An 11,835-nucleotide genomic window follows, 5' to 3' on the forward strand; every position below is an offset into this window, starting at 1 on the left:
TCATAGAATCATACAAAAGCATTCTGCGGATGCTGGAAATCTGAAATAAAAACAGAAAATGCTGCAAATACTCAGCAGGTCAGGCAGCATCTGTGGAGAGAGAAACAGATTTAACGTTTCAGGTCGATGACCTTTTGTCCGAACTGGAAAAAGATTTTAAGCAAGTGCAGGGGCAGGGAAAGAGAGGAGGGGAGGAAAGAACAAAGGGAAAGGTCTGTGATAGGATGGAAGGCAGGAGAGATTAAAAGACAAAAGGGATGATGGTGCAAGGCAAAAGGAGACTTTAATGTGACAAGTAAAAAAACAAAATATGCGTCTAGAAGAGGTGTACATAAGAACATAAGAAATAGGAGTTGGAGTAGGCCATTTCACCCTTCGAACCTGCTCCGCCATTCAACAAGATCATGGCTGATCTTGTACCTCAACTCGACCTTCCTGCACTATCCCAATATCTCTTAATTCCCTTAGTTCACAAAAATTTATTGACCGCTATCTTGATTATAATCAACGACTGAGCATCCGCAACTCTCTGGGGTAGAGAATTCCAAAGATTCACAACCCATTGAGTGAAGAAATTTCTCCTCATCTCAGTACTAAATGGCTGACCCCTTATTCTGAGGCTGTGACCCCATGTTCTAGTTTCCCCAGCCAGGGAAATATTTTCTCAGCATTGACCCTGTCAAACCCCTTAAGAGTTGTATATGTTTTAATTAGATCACCTCTCATTCTTCTAAACTCTAGGGAATATAAGCTTAGTCTATTCAATCTCTTCTCATAGGGAAATCCCTCATCCCAGGAAACATAGAAACATAGAAAATAGGTGCAGGAGTAGGCCATTCGGCCCTTCGAGCCTGCACCACCATTCAATATGATCATGGCTGATCATGCAACTTCAGAACCCCATTCCTGCTTTCTCTCCATACCCCTTGATCCCTTTAGCCATAAGGGCCACATCTAACTCCCTTTTGAATATATCTAACAAACTGGTCTCAACAACTTTATGTGGTAGAGAATTCCACAGGTTCACAATTCTCTGAGTGAAGAAGTTTCTCCTCATCTCGGTCCTAAATGGCTTACCCCTTATCCTTAGACTGTAATCCCTGGTTCTGGACTTCCCCAATATCGGGAACATTCTTTCTGCATCTAACCTGTCCAATCCCGTCAGAATTTTATATGTTCTATGAGATCCCCTCTCATTCTTCTGAATTCCAGTGAATATAAGCCTAGTCGATCCAGTCTTTCTTCATATGTCAGTCCTGCCATCCCGGGAATCAGTCTGGTGAACCTTCGCTGCACTCCCTCAACAGTAAGAATGTTCTTCCTCAGATAAGGAAACTAAAACTGTACACAGTATTCAAGGGGCCCAAATTTCCCCATGAGTTGCACCGTTTTTTTTGGTGTAACTTGATTTTTCTGGTGTATCTTTTTAGTTGCAAATATGGCATTTAATTTGCGCAGTGTAAGTGAGTTAGTTAGGTTTTTTGTTAGGTCAGTTTTTTTTTCAAAAGGGGGTGTTCCCAGCCACTTACACCATTTATGCCAATTTTGCCAGAAAAAAATTGTACTAAACTAACTTAGGGCAATGTATGTGTCCACTTTTGTCCGCACAGAAAGACCTTACTTACAGTTAAGGAATCGGTGCAAGTAACTACATTTAAAGCACCACCAAGCACCAAACAAAGCACAAAAAGTAATAAGCAATTAATTTACAAATAAAATAGAAGGAACCCTGCACTTAAAGCACCAAGACAAAAGTAATAAGCAATCAATAAATAAAAAATAAAAAAATAGAAGGAACCCTGCACCTAAAACACCAAAATCAATCAGTAAATAACAAATAAAAATTAGAACTCCTACCTTAAGGAATGCAGCGGGCTGCCGATGAGGGAGCCTATTCGGCCAGGGCTAGGGACAGCATGCTTCGGGCCCCTCCCACACAGCCTGCAGTGCGTGTTTGCCGAAACAGCCTGCCAGGAGCTACTACACATGTGTGCAGACTCTAACGCGCATATGCAGAGGTCCCGGCGCTGTTATCAGCGCCGGGGCCTAGCTTCGCCCCCATCTCTTCATTCTATGCCACACCAGCTCCACAGACGTTCGAGAATCGGCCATGATCGCAGGGAGTTTTTTCGGCGCTGCTTTTGAGGTAAAATGTCGGCGGGAGGCTCGGAGGTGCGCGGAAAAAAATGGAGGGCCAAATTTGAGCCCAAGGTGTGGCCTCATCAAGGCCCTGTATAATTTTAATTTTACTCTTACACTCTAATCCCTTTGTAACAAACACTAACACACTATTTGCTTTCCTAATTGCTTGCTGTACCTGCATGTTAACTTTCTGTGATTCATGTACAAGGGACACATAGGTCCCTCTGAATGCAAACATTTCCCAGTGTTGCACCATTCAAAAAATATTCTGCTATTTTGTTTTTCCTACCAAAGTGGATAATTTCATACTTCCCCACTTTGTATTCTTGGGAATGGGAATAACAGAATCATCAACAGATGCCATGTGAAAAAATAGGGCAGAGATTATGCTCTGAAATGATTGAACTTGATGTTGAGTCCGGAAGGCTGTAAAGTGCCTAATTGAAAGATGAGGTTTTTCAGGGGGATATCCGCAGGAGGCCCCTGCATTACCTTCCTTCCACTACTCTTCCTGTTGGTCACCCATCCCCATCTGGCTGTGTAACCTTTACCTGCGGTAAGACCAATTCACTAAACATGCTATTTACGTCATTCTCAGCATCATGGATGCTCCAGATTGAATCCACCTGCAGCTCCAGTGCCGCAATGTGGTCTGTCAGGAGCTGCAACCGGATACACTTCCCGCATATGTAATCGTCAGGGATACTGGAAGCATCCCTGACTTCCCACATAGTACAGGAGGAGCATAACACGTGTCTGAGCTCTCCTGCCATGACTTAACCCCTAGATTAACTTAATTTGACAACAATAATGCTAAAGGTCACTTACTGATAAAGAAAAGAAAATCTCTATATCTTGACAAGTTGAGTGATTTTCAATTGGAGAAGTTGAAGATAGAGCTGTGAGGGTAAACCCTGTGGTAGGATGTATCACCGTACTAGTGAAATACAACAATTGGTTTCAGAGCTTACCTCTCTTACTAATGGCAGGAGGCAACCCAGCCATAATAGGTAGAAATTGGTTGGGATCACTGAAGCTGGATTCGAATGAGATTTTTCATGTTGAAATGAGATTTGTGTCGAAGGATGATGTCATCAAACAGTATCGAAAGGAGCTCTATGAAACAGGCAGACCGATCCAAGACTTCAAGTGTCAGGGTACAGAAGGATGCTAGACCAGGTCCCATACCATATGTACTCAAGGAGAAAGTTCAGCAAGATCTCAAAAGACTAGAAACTGAGAACATTATCTCTAAGGTAGCCCTAAGTAATTGGGCAACACCCATTGTTATTGTACCTAAGTCACCTGGAAATGCTGATGCTATGTCTAGGTTGCCATCCCCATCACAAGTTACACCCAATAGGGAAGAAGTGTTCTATTTTTCAAACATTGATGAACTGCCAGTCAAAGCTGAAGAAATTGGTAGAGCAACTAAACATGACCCAGTTATGTCAAAGGTGTATGATTACATAGCAATTGGCTGGCCAAACCTGGTATCAGAGAAAGATAATCATCCATACTTCGTTCATAGGAATGAATTGTCAGTAGATGAAGATTGTCAGTCGATAAAGATTCTATCATGTGGGATGCAAGAGTAATTATTCCAAATAAGTTCGACAAATTGTCAGGAGATCTTCATAGCCAGCACCTGGGAATGTGCGTGACCAAGAATTTTGCACGCAGTAACTTATGTTGGACAAGTCTAGATAAAGATATAGAGTACATCATTAGTCAGTGTACAACATATCAATTGGTAAGCAAGAAAGCACCATCAGTTTCATTACAGTCATGGAAATGGCCTCCCAGGGTGTGGCAAAGGTTACATGTAGATTTTGCTGAGCTAGAAGGACAACAATTGTTCATTGTGATTGATAGTCATTTGAAGTGGGTGTTTCCGATGTGGAAAATAACAAATAAAACACGAGGCAATTTGCGAAGATTGTTTTCTTCTCATCGCCTCCCAGAAGAAATTGTGTCTGATAATGGGCCGCAATTTTGTTCAGAAGAATTTGCACAGTTCCTGAGCAGAAACAGTATGAAACATACCAAATTTCCACCATATCCCCCTGCTTCAAATGGTGCAGCAGAGCGCAGAGTACAATTGTAAAATTGCCCTCCAAGCAAATCCAAGGGAGCAGCACAGCAGTTGTCATTGGACCACAAATTGGCAAATTTTCAAATTACTTATCATAATACTCCTCATATAACTTCTGTTAGAACACCAGCAGAGTTATTTATCAAACAACAGCCACGAACCAAGTTCCCGTTGTTAAAGCCAAACTTGGCACAGTTAATAGAAGAGAAACAATTAAGACTGAAAGAGAACATGATGGAGGTAGAGTAAGAGAAAGAAGTATGAAATTGAACCAGAAGGTTAGAGTGAAGAACCATCAACATAAAAGGTTAAAGTGGTTATCAGGAAGATTAGTGAAGATATGTGATCCTCGCACATATTTGGTCAAGATGTTTGATCATGGAAAGGTTAGGTTTGTTCACATTGATCATATTTTACCTACAGATGTGGAAGGAGTTGAAAGCTGGCATTAATGAATTATTTTCGATGAGTCAGATAGTCTTGTTACAAGTAGGGTGCCAGTGGCAAATCCTACATCAGATGTAACTTGATTGAATTTTTCGAGGAGGTAACCAGGAGGGTCGATGAGGCCAGTGCATATAATGTAGTGTATATGGATTTTGATAAGGTCCCACATGGCAGACTGGTCACAAAAGTAATAGCCCTTAGGATCCAGGGCAAAGTGGCAAGTTGGATCTAAAATTGGCTCAGAGTATGGTCCTCTGATGGGTAATGGTTGATGGGTGTTTTTGTGTCTGGAAGGCTGTATCCAGTGGAGTTCCACAGGGCTCAGTGCTGGGTCCCCTGCTCTTTGTGGTATATATCAATGACTTGGATTTAAAAATTGGGGGTATGATTAAGAAGTTTGCAGATGATACTAAAATAGGCTGTGTGGTTGATAATGAAGCAGAAAGTTGCGCACTGCAGGAAGATATCAATGTACTGATCAGATGGGCAGAACAGTGGCAAATGGAATTCAATCCGGAGAAGTGTGAGGTAATGCATCTGGGGAGGTCTAATCAGGCAAGGGAATACACATTAAATGGTACGACACTAAAAAGTGTAGAGGAACAAAGGGACTTTGGAGTGCAGGTACACAGATCCCTGAAAGTAGCAGGCCAGGTAGATAAGGTAGTTAAAAAGGCATATGGAATACTTGCCTTTATTAGTCGAGGCATGGAATACAAGAGCAAGGAGGTTATGCTTGAAATGTATAAAATACTGGTTAGGCCGCAGTTGGAGTACCGTGTGCCATTCTGGTCACCACATTACAGGAAAGGTGTGATTGCACTGGAAAGAATGCAAAGGAGATTTACATGAATGCTGCCTGGACTGGAGAATTTTGGCTGTAAGGAAAGATTGGAGATGCTGGGTCTGTTTTCTTTGGAACAGAGGAGGCTAAGGGGAGACCTGATTGAGGTGTATAGAATTATGAGGGGCCTGGATAGAGTGGATAGGAAGGACCTGTTTCCCTTGTCAGAGGGGTCAACAACCAGGGGACATAGATTTAAAGTAATTGGTGAGAGGTTTAGAAGAGATATGAGGGGAAATGTCTTCACCCAGAGAGTGGTGGCGGTCTGGAACTCACTGCTTGAAATGGCGGTAGAGGCAGAAACCCTCACCACAATTAAAAAAATACTTGGATGTGCACTTAAAGTGCCATAACCGACAGGGCTATGGACCAAGAGCTGGAAAGTGGGATTAGGCGGGATAGCTCTTGGTCGGCCGGTGCAGACCAGATGGGCTGAAGTGGCCTCCTTCCGTGCTGTAAATTTCTATGAGTCTATGATGTGCTGGAAACAAGTCCAAGAGAAAGTCAAAATTTAAGTCTGAGTCCGGGTCAGGCAGACAAACAGTCTGAAGTTGTAGAGTTCAAATGTCGATCAAAGGTTGCCCTTGGAGAAAAACTCTCCTCAGGCTCAGCCTGGAATGAGTCTAAGTTCTACAATAAGTTTGGAAGGTTCTGTTCAAGAACAAAGGTATCCCTTCGAAACAGAAAACCAGTGGTTAAGTTTGATTTGTAAATATGGAAAATAAGTCCATGTGGCTGAAATTCAGTGCCGCCAGAAAGCTGGCACACTTAGCGCTTTTTTCCTGCAATTGCCGCCGCTATGCTTGCGGCAGCCAATGGAACGAAATTCACCTTTTTTTTGGAAAAAATGTCCTTCAGCGCTAATTGCCCTTCCAAATTGACACTTTGCAGCAGTGTGGGTGTGTTGATTGGGGCGCTATTGACATGGAGAAATTCAGCCTGATGGTAATTTTTAGCCAGCTGCTCCCTGGCCTTTTTATGTAGCTAGGTCCTGAGGAGGGAAAGCCTTTCAGTAAAGGTCATGTCTAGTTCTGGTGCTGGTGCTGTTGCTGATGTGGAAAGGATGGCAAGGCGATTCTCTGATGCGGAGCTGGAGACCCTCATTCAGGGTGTCGAGGGAAGGAAGCGAGTCCTTTATCCGTTCTCAGGGAGACCAACTCGACAAGTGTTCAGCAATGCCTGGAGGGAGATTGCAGTCGAGGTGTCGGGGACCTCCATATATAATCGGACGGTGACCCATTGCTGGAAAAGGCTGAATGACATAATTCATTTGATGAAAGTGAGTACCTGTTGCACCAACTGCTTAGCTTCCATCTCCAAGCCTTTCGTTCATCCTCTTATTTCTCACCTTCACTCTTCAGTCACTGAAGTAGCATTTCATTGCTGGTGCCTCTATATATATATTTGTGTCTGCTCGCAATGGAGGACCACTCATCTCACATTGACAGCTGCATATCAGGGACGCACACTTGTGCTCTCATTTCTGATCTGTCATCACGGTGCTACAAACCAACTATTTTTTGTCTTGCAGGCCAAACTAGCGCATAATCACATGGAGCGAAGGAGGACGAGTGGTGGCGAGGCCCACTTTCAAATCCTCATACCATTGGAGGCGAGGGTCGAGGCGCTCGTCGGCGGACATGGTGCCTTCCCTGTGGCCCATGGCACTGGCGATGCTGATGAGGGTAAGTGAAGGCACTTTTTTAATGCTATCTCTCCTTGAATGCTCCAGCTCCTACTGTGCCTTTCCCTCTGTAAGTGTGCTAGTTGCAGCCTCAGTGCATAAATTCTCCACCTCCCCCTCATGGCAACCTTTCACCCATTGATGCTTGCAGGTGAGAGGCCGAGTGGCAGCCGAGGCGAGGGAGAGGAGCCTCCTGAAAGACTGTCGCAAGGCCTGGATGGGACCCCAGTGACCAGTGGCAGCCGAGGCAAGGGACAAGATGCTCCTGAAAGACTATCACAAGGCCTGGAGAAGACCCTTGAGAGCAGTGGCAGCTGAGGCGAGGGAGAAAATGCTGATGAAAGACCATCGCCAGGTCTGGAGGAGACCCTTGCTGGCACTGATATACATCTACATACTGGCAACATTGATGAGACCGAGGGATCCAGCATTGCTGACACCCTGGATCTCACTCCATCTTTTGTGGACCTCTCCCATGAGGAGGAAGAAGAGGAGGACACTGCTGCCAGCACCGCGTCACTGCTTCCACCCACATGCCCAGCTCAGATACCGGGAGTGCACAGTCCGATCTAATAAACATATTACAGGGTTTGCACTGTGTGTTGCACCGGGGCATAGTGGGCTGCAGCATAGTTACCCGACTAAGCAACCTTAGGTGCCATCTCTCCAGGTGGTCCGCAGCTGAGTTCTGCTGAGGAGGACTCAGACGAGCCCATCGATGTTGTGGCTTACGAGAGGCCATTCATTCCCAGATGTTGGGGGCACTGGCAAAAGTGCCAGAGAGCCCATCACGTGGTCAGGAGCGTGGAGGAGTCCGCCAGTGTGCAGGCGATGGTGGACTCCCAGAGTGACCGTGCGGATCCAAATGTGAGGCCGCCACTCACAGGTATTGTGGCAGCTGCCATTGCAGCACAGGCACGAGAGAACAAGTGCATCGGTGCTGCTTTGGAGAGGATGGTTGTGGCTCTGCAAGAGTTGACGGAGCGTCTAAGTGCTGTCATATCTGGTGGCTTTCAGACTGTGGCCGCTCTCATGCGGTATCAGCTCGATGCCACTCGACACCTCAGTGTTGCCATCACTGCTGGGTCCACCACGGGCCACGGAGGACCTTGCGGTGTGCGCCACAGCACCGACCTGAGCTCCCTCAGATTAGTGGTGGTGGTAATGTGCTACTCCCAGTGAGTGACTCAGGCTCCTCGGGCCAGGATACGGATGATGCGCTCCCTTAGGATCGTAGCATTCCTGGCCCCAGACCTGTCACTCTGCCAGTGCCTCCACTCATGGCCTCGTCAGAGCCAAGCTAGACTGAACCCTCCCAGGAGGGTGCTGACCAGTCTGCTGCCAGGCCTTCCAGGCCCAAAACTGCTCGAGGGCGGCCTGGAAGGACATCTGCAGCTTCCACTCAGGGAAGACAGCAACCTGCCCAGACCCATGAGGCAGCTACAGGGGAGACACTGAGACATAGTACCAGGGTCGGCACGCGTAAGAGGGGTTATAAGGAGATGCACAAGGGTGAGAAATAATGTATTGATGTTACTTTTGTGCACTGCTTTTGTTGTCTGAGATGTTTGGACTGATTTTGAGAATGTAATATATCTTTATTTTTTACACCTACATCTGGGCAGAAGGCACTCATTGAGATAGCCATGGAAAATAGAATTTGAAGGGTCATGTGGGAATGAAATTATTGAAACCGAGCAGTAATCAAATGTATCTACACTTCCCTTGCAGGGTTGGGATGGCGACGATGCCTCCTGGGTGCCTCGCCATGCGCATCCTGGTTCTCCTCCTCCTGCGCCTCCTCCTACTGCTGTGCCTCCTCCTGCGGTGGTACTGTTGGATCGACCTCCAGCTGCTGTCCCCTCTTGACAGCCAGGTTATGCAACATGCAGCAGACGACTACGAAGATGGAGACCTGTTCAGGTGAGTACAGCAATGCACCACCAGAGCGGTCCAGGCAACGGAACCTTTGTTTCAGTATGCCAATGCAGTGCTCAATGATGCACCTGGTGCCAGAATGAGCATCATTATAGGTATGTTCGGCCGCAGTTCTGGGGTTGCGAAGTGAAGTGAGCAGCCAAGTGGACAGGGGATTTCCCTTATCCCCAAGCAGTCACCCACAATCCTGGTTTGGCCCGGTAAAGATGGCGGGCACACTGCTCTGGCGCAGGATGAAGGCATCATGGCTGCTGCCTGGATACCTGGCATCAACTGCCAGGATCCTTCGCTGGTGGTCGCACACCAGCTGAATATTGAGGGAGTGATATCCCTTTCTGTTGATAAATAGTTTTGGATGGTGCTGTGGTGTCCTCAGTCCGACATGTGTGCAGTCGATGGCCCCCTGCAGCGTGGGGAACCCTGCAATCCAGACAAATCCAGACTGGTGCTCCAGATGATTCTTCCTGGTAATGGGAAAGGAGATATATTGCACTCTTCGCTTGTACAGTGCATTGGTGACCTGCCGGATGGAGCGATGTGCGGAGAATTGGGAGATATTGGAGATGTCTGTACTTGCAGACTGGAACGAGCCCGTAGCGTAAAAGGTCAGAGCAATTGACTTTTGTCTCTACACTGAGCGCTGGCTTTGTGTGAGGCTCCAGATCTGGCTGCAGTACATTGCACAGCTCGGTCAGATGTCCTTCGAGAATCGCAGCCTTCTCACACGTTGCTCGTTGTTGAGCTGTAGGAAGGAGAACTTATGCCGATAGACCCTTGGCAGGTAGGGCCTCTTGTTGGAGGTACATGCTGGACCCCTCCCATGCCAGCTTGCTGACCGTCTTCTCCCTCTTGCTGCTAATGCTGCGGAGGCTCTGCAGGCTGCTGGTGGCAAGACTCCTCGCCCACTATCTGGTTGGGGGGGGGGGCGGTCAGCATATCTCATCCTACTCCTCACGCCATCTCCCTCCTGGCCAGCCTCTGGACATTGAGGTCTGTGGCCATCTGCAGACCCTCCTACATGTTGGGCAGCCATGGCTGCTGCCTCCCTTGCCCGTTGCCTCACGAACCGTTGGTGGCGGCGACGCCTCCTCCTGCCTCCCTGGTTCTGACAATGTGCAGCAGCCGTTCCCCTGCCAAAACTGATCCCTCTATGGCTGTAGACTCCACCCTCACTTGTGGTCTCTGTGGAGCAGAGAATTAAACCCACCGGTGAGGAGTAATGAGAGGGAGCAGAAAAAGGTTTGCGCAAGGTTGTTGACGTTTTTTCACAGTTGCACAAAAATCCACGAACACCTTGCTCAACAACAACGTGATCGTAATCTGGCAGTCTCCAACAGTGCACTGACCCAAAAAGCTGGCGGGGACACTGTCACTAACCAGCCAGCCTTTTTATACCTGAAAATAGGTTCGGGGGCGGCGCGGCAACAGTTGCGTCATCACTGCCGCAAGCCCCATACCACCACAAAAATTGGCCGATCGGGGCGGAAGTTGACAACTCAACATCCAGTTGTATTCAATATTCAGGAAGGACAGACAGGAAGGAAAAGGAGGCGAGGTAGTGTTGCTGGTTAAAGAGGAGATTAACGCAACAGTAAGGAAGGACATTAACGTGGATGATGTGGAATCTATATGGGTAGAGCTGCGAAACACCAAATGGCAGAAAACGTTATTGGGAGTTGTGTACAGACCACCAAACAGTAGTAGGGAGGTTGGGGATGGCATCAAACAGGAAATTAGGGATGCGTGCCATAAGGCTACAGCAGTTATCATGGGTGACTTTAATTTACATATTGATTGGGCTAACCAAACTGGTAGCAATACTGTGGAGGAGGATTTCCTGGGGTGTATAAGGGTTGGTTTTCTAGACCAATAAGTCGAGGAACCAACCAGAGAGCAGGCCATCCTAGACTGGCTCTTGTGTAACAATCTGGTCATGCGCGGCCCCTTGGGGAAGAGTGATCTTAATATGGCAGAATTTTTCATTAAGATATAGAATGACACAGTTAATTCAGAGACTAGGATCCTGAACTTAAAGAAAGAAAAATTTGACGGTATGAGACGTTAATTGGCTAGGATAGACTGGAGAATGATACTTAAAGGGTTGACAGTGGATAGGCAATGGCAGACATTTAAATATCACATGGATGAACGACAACAATTGTACATCCCTGTGTGGCGTAAGAATCAAAAAAGAGAAGGTGGCTCAACCGAGGCTAACAAGGGAAATTAAATCCAAGGAAGAGGCATATAAATTGGCCAGAAAAAGCAGCAATCCTGAGGACTGGGAGAAATTTAGAATTCAGCAGAGGAGGATTAAGGCTTTAATTAGGAGGGGGAAAATAGAATATGAGAGTAAGCTTGCAGGGAACATAGAAACTGACTGCAGAAGCTTCTATAGATATGTGAAGAGAAAAAGATTAGTGAAGACTAATGTAGGTCCCTTTGCAGTCAGAATCAGGTGAATTTATAATGGGGAACAAGGAAATGGCAGACCAATTGAACAAATACTTTGGTTCTGTCTTCACTAAGGAAGACATGAATAATCTCACGAAATTACTAGGGGGACTGAGGGTCTAGCGAGAAGGGGGAACTGAGGGAAATCCTTATTAGTTAGGAAATGGTGTTAGGGAAACTGAAGGGACTGAAGGCCGATAAATCCCCAGAGCCTGATAGTCTGCATCCCAG

The sequence above is a fragment of the Pristiophorus japonicus genome, chromosome 3 (genome assembly GCF_044704955.1).
Source record: "Pristiophorus japonicus isolate sPriJap1 chromosome 3, sPriJap1.hap1, whole genome shotgun sequence".
NCBI lineage: Eukaryota > Metazoa > Chordata > Chondrichthyes > Pristiophoridae > Pristiophorus > Pristiophorus japonicus.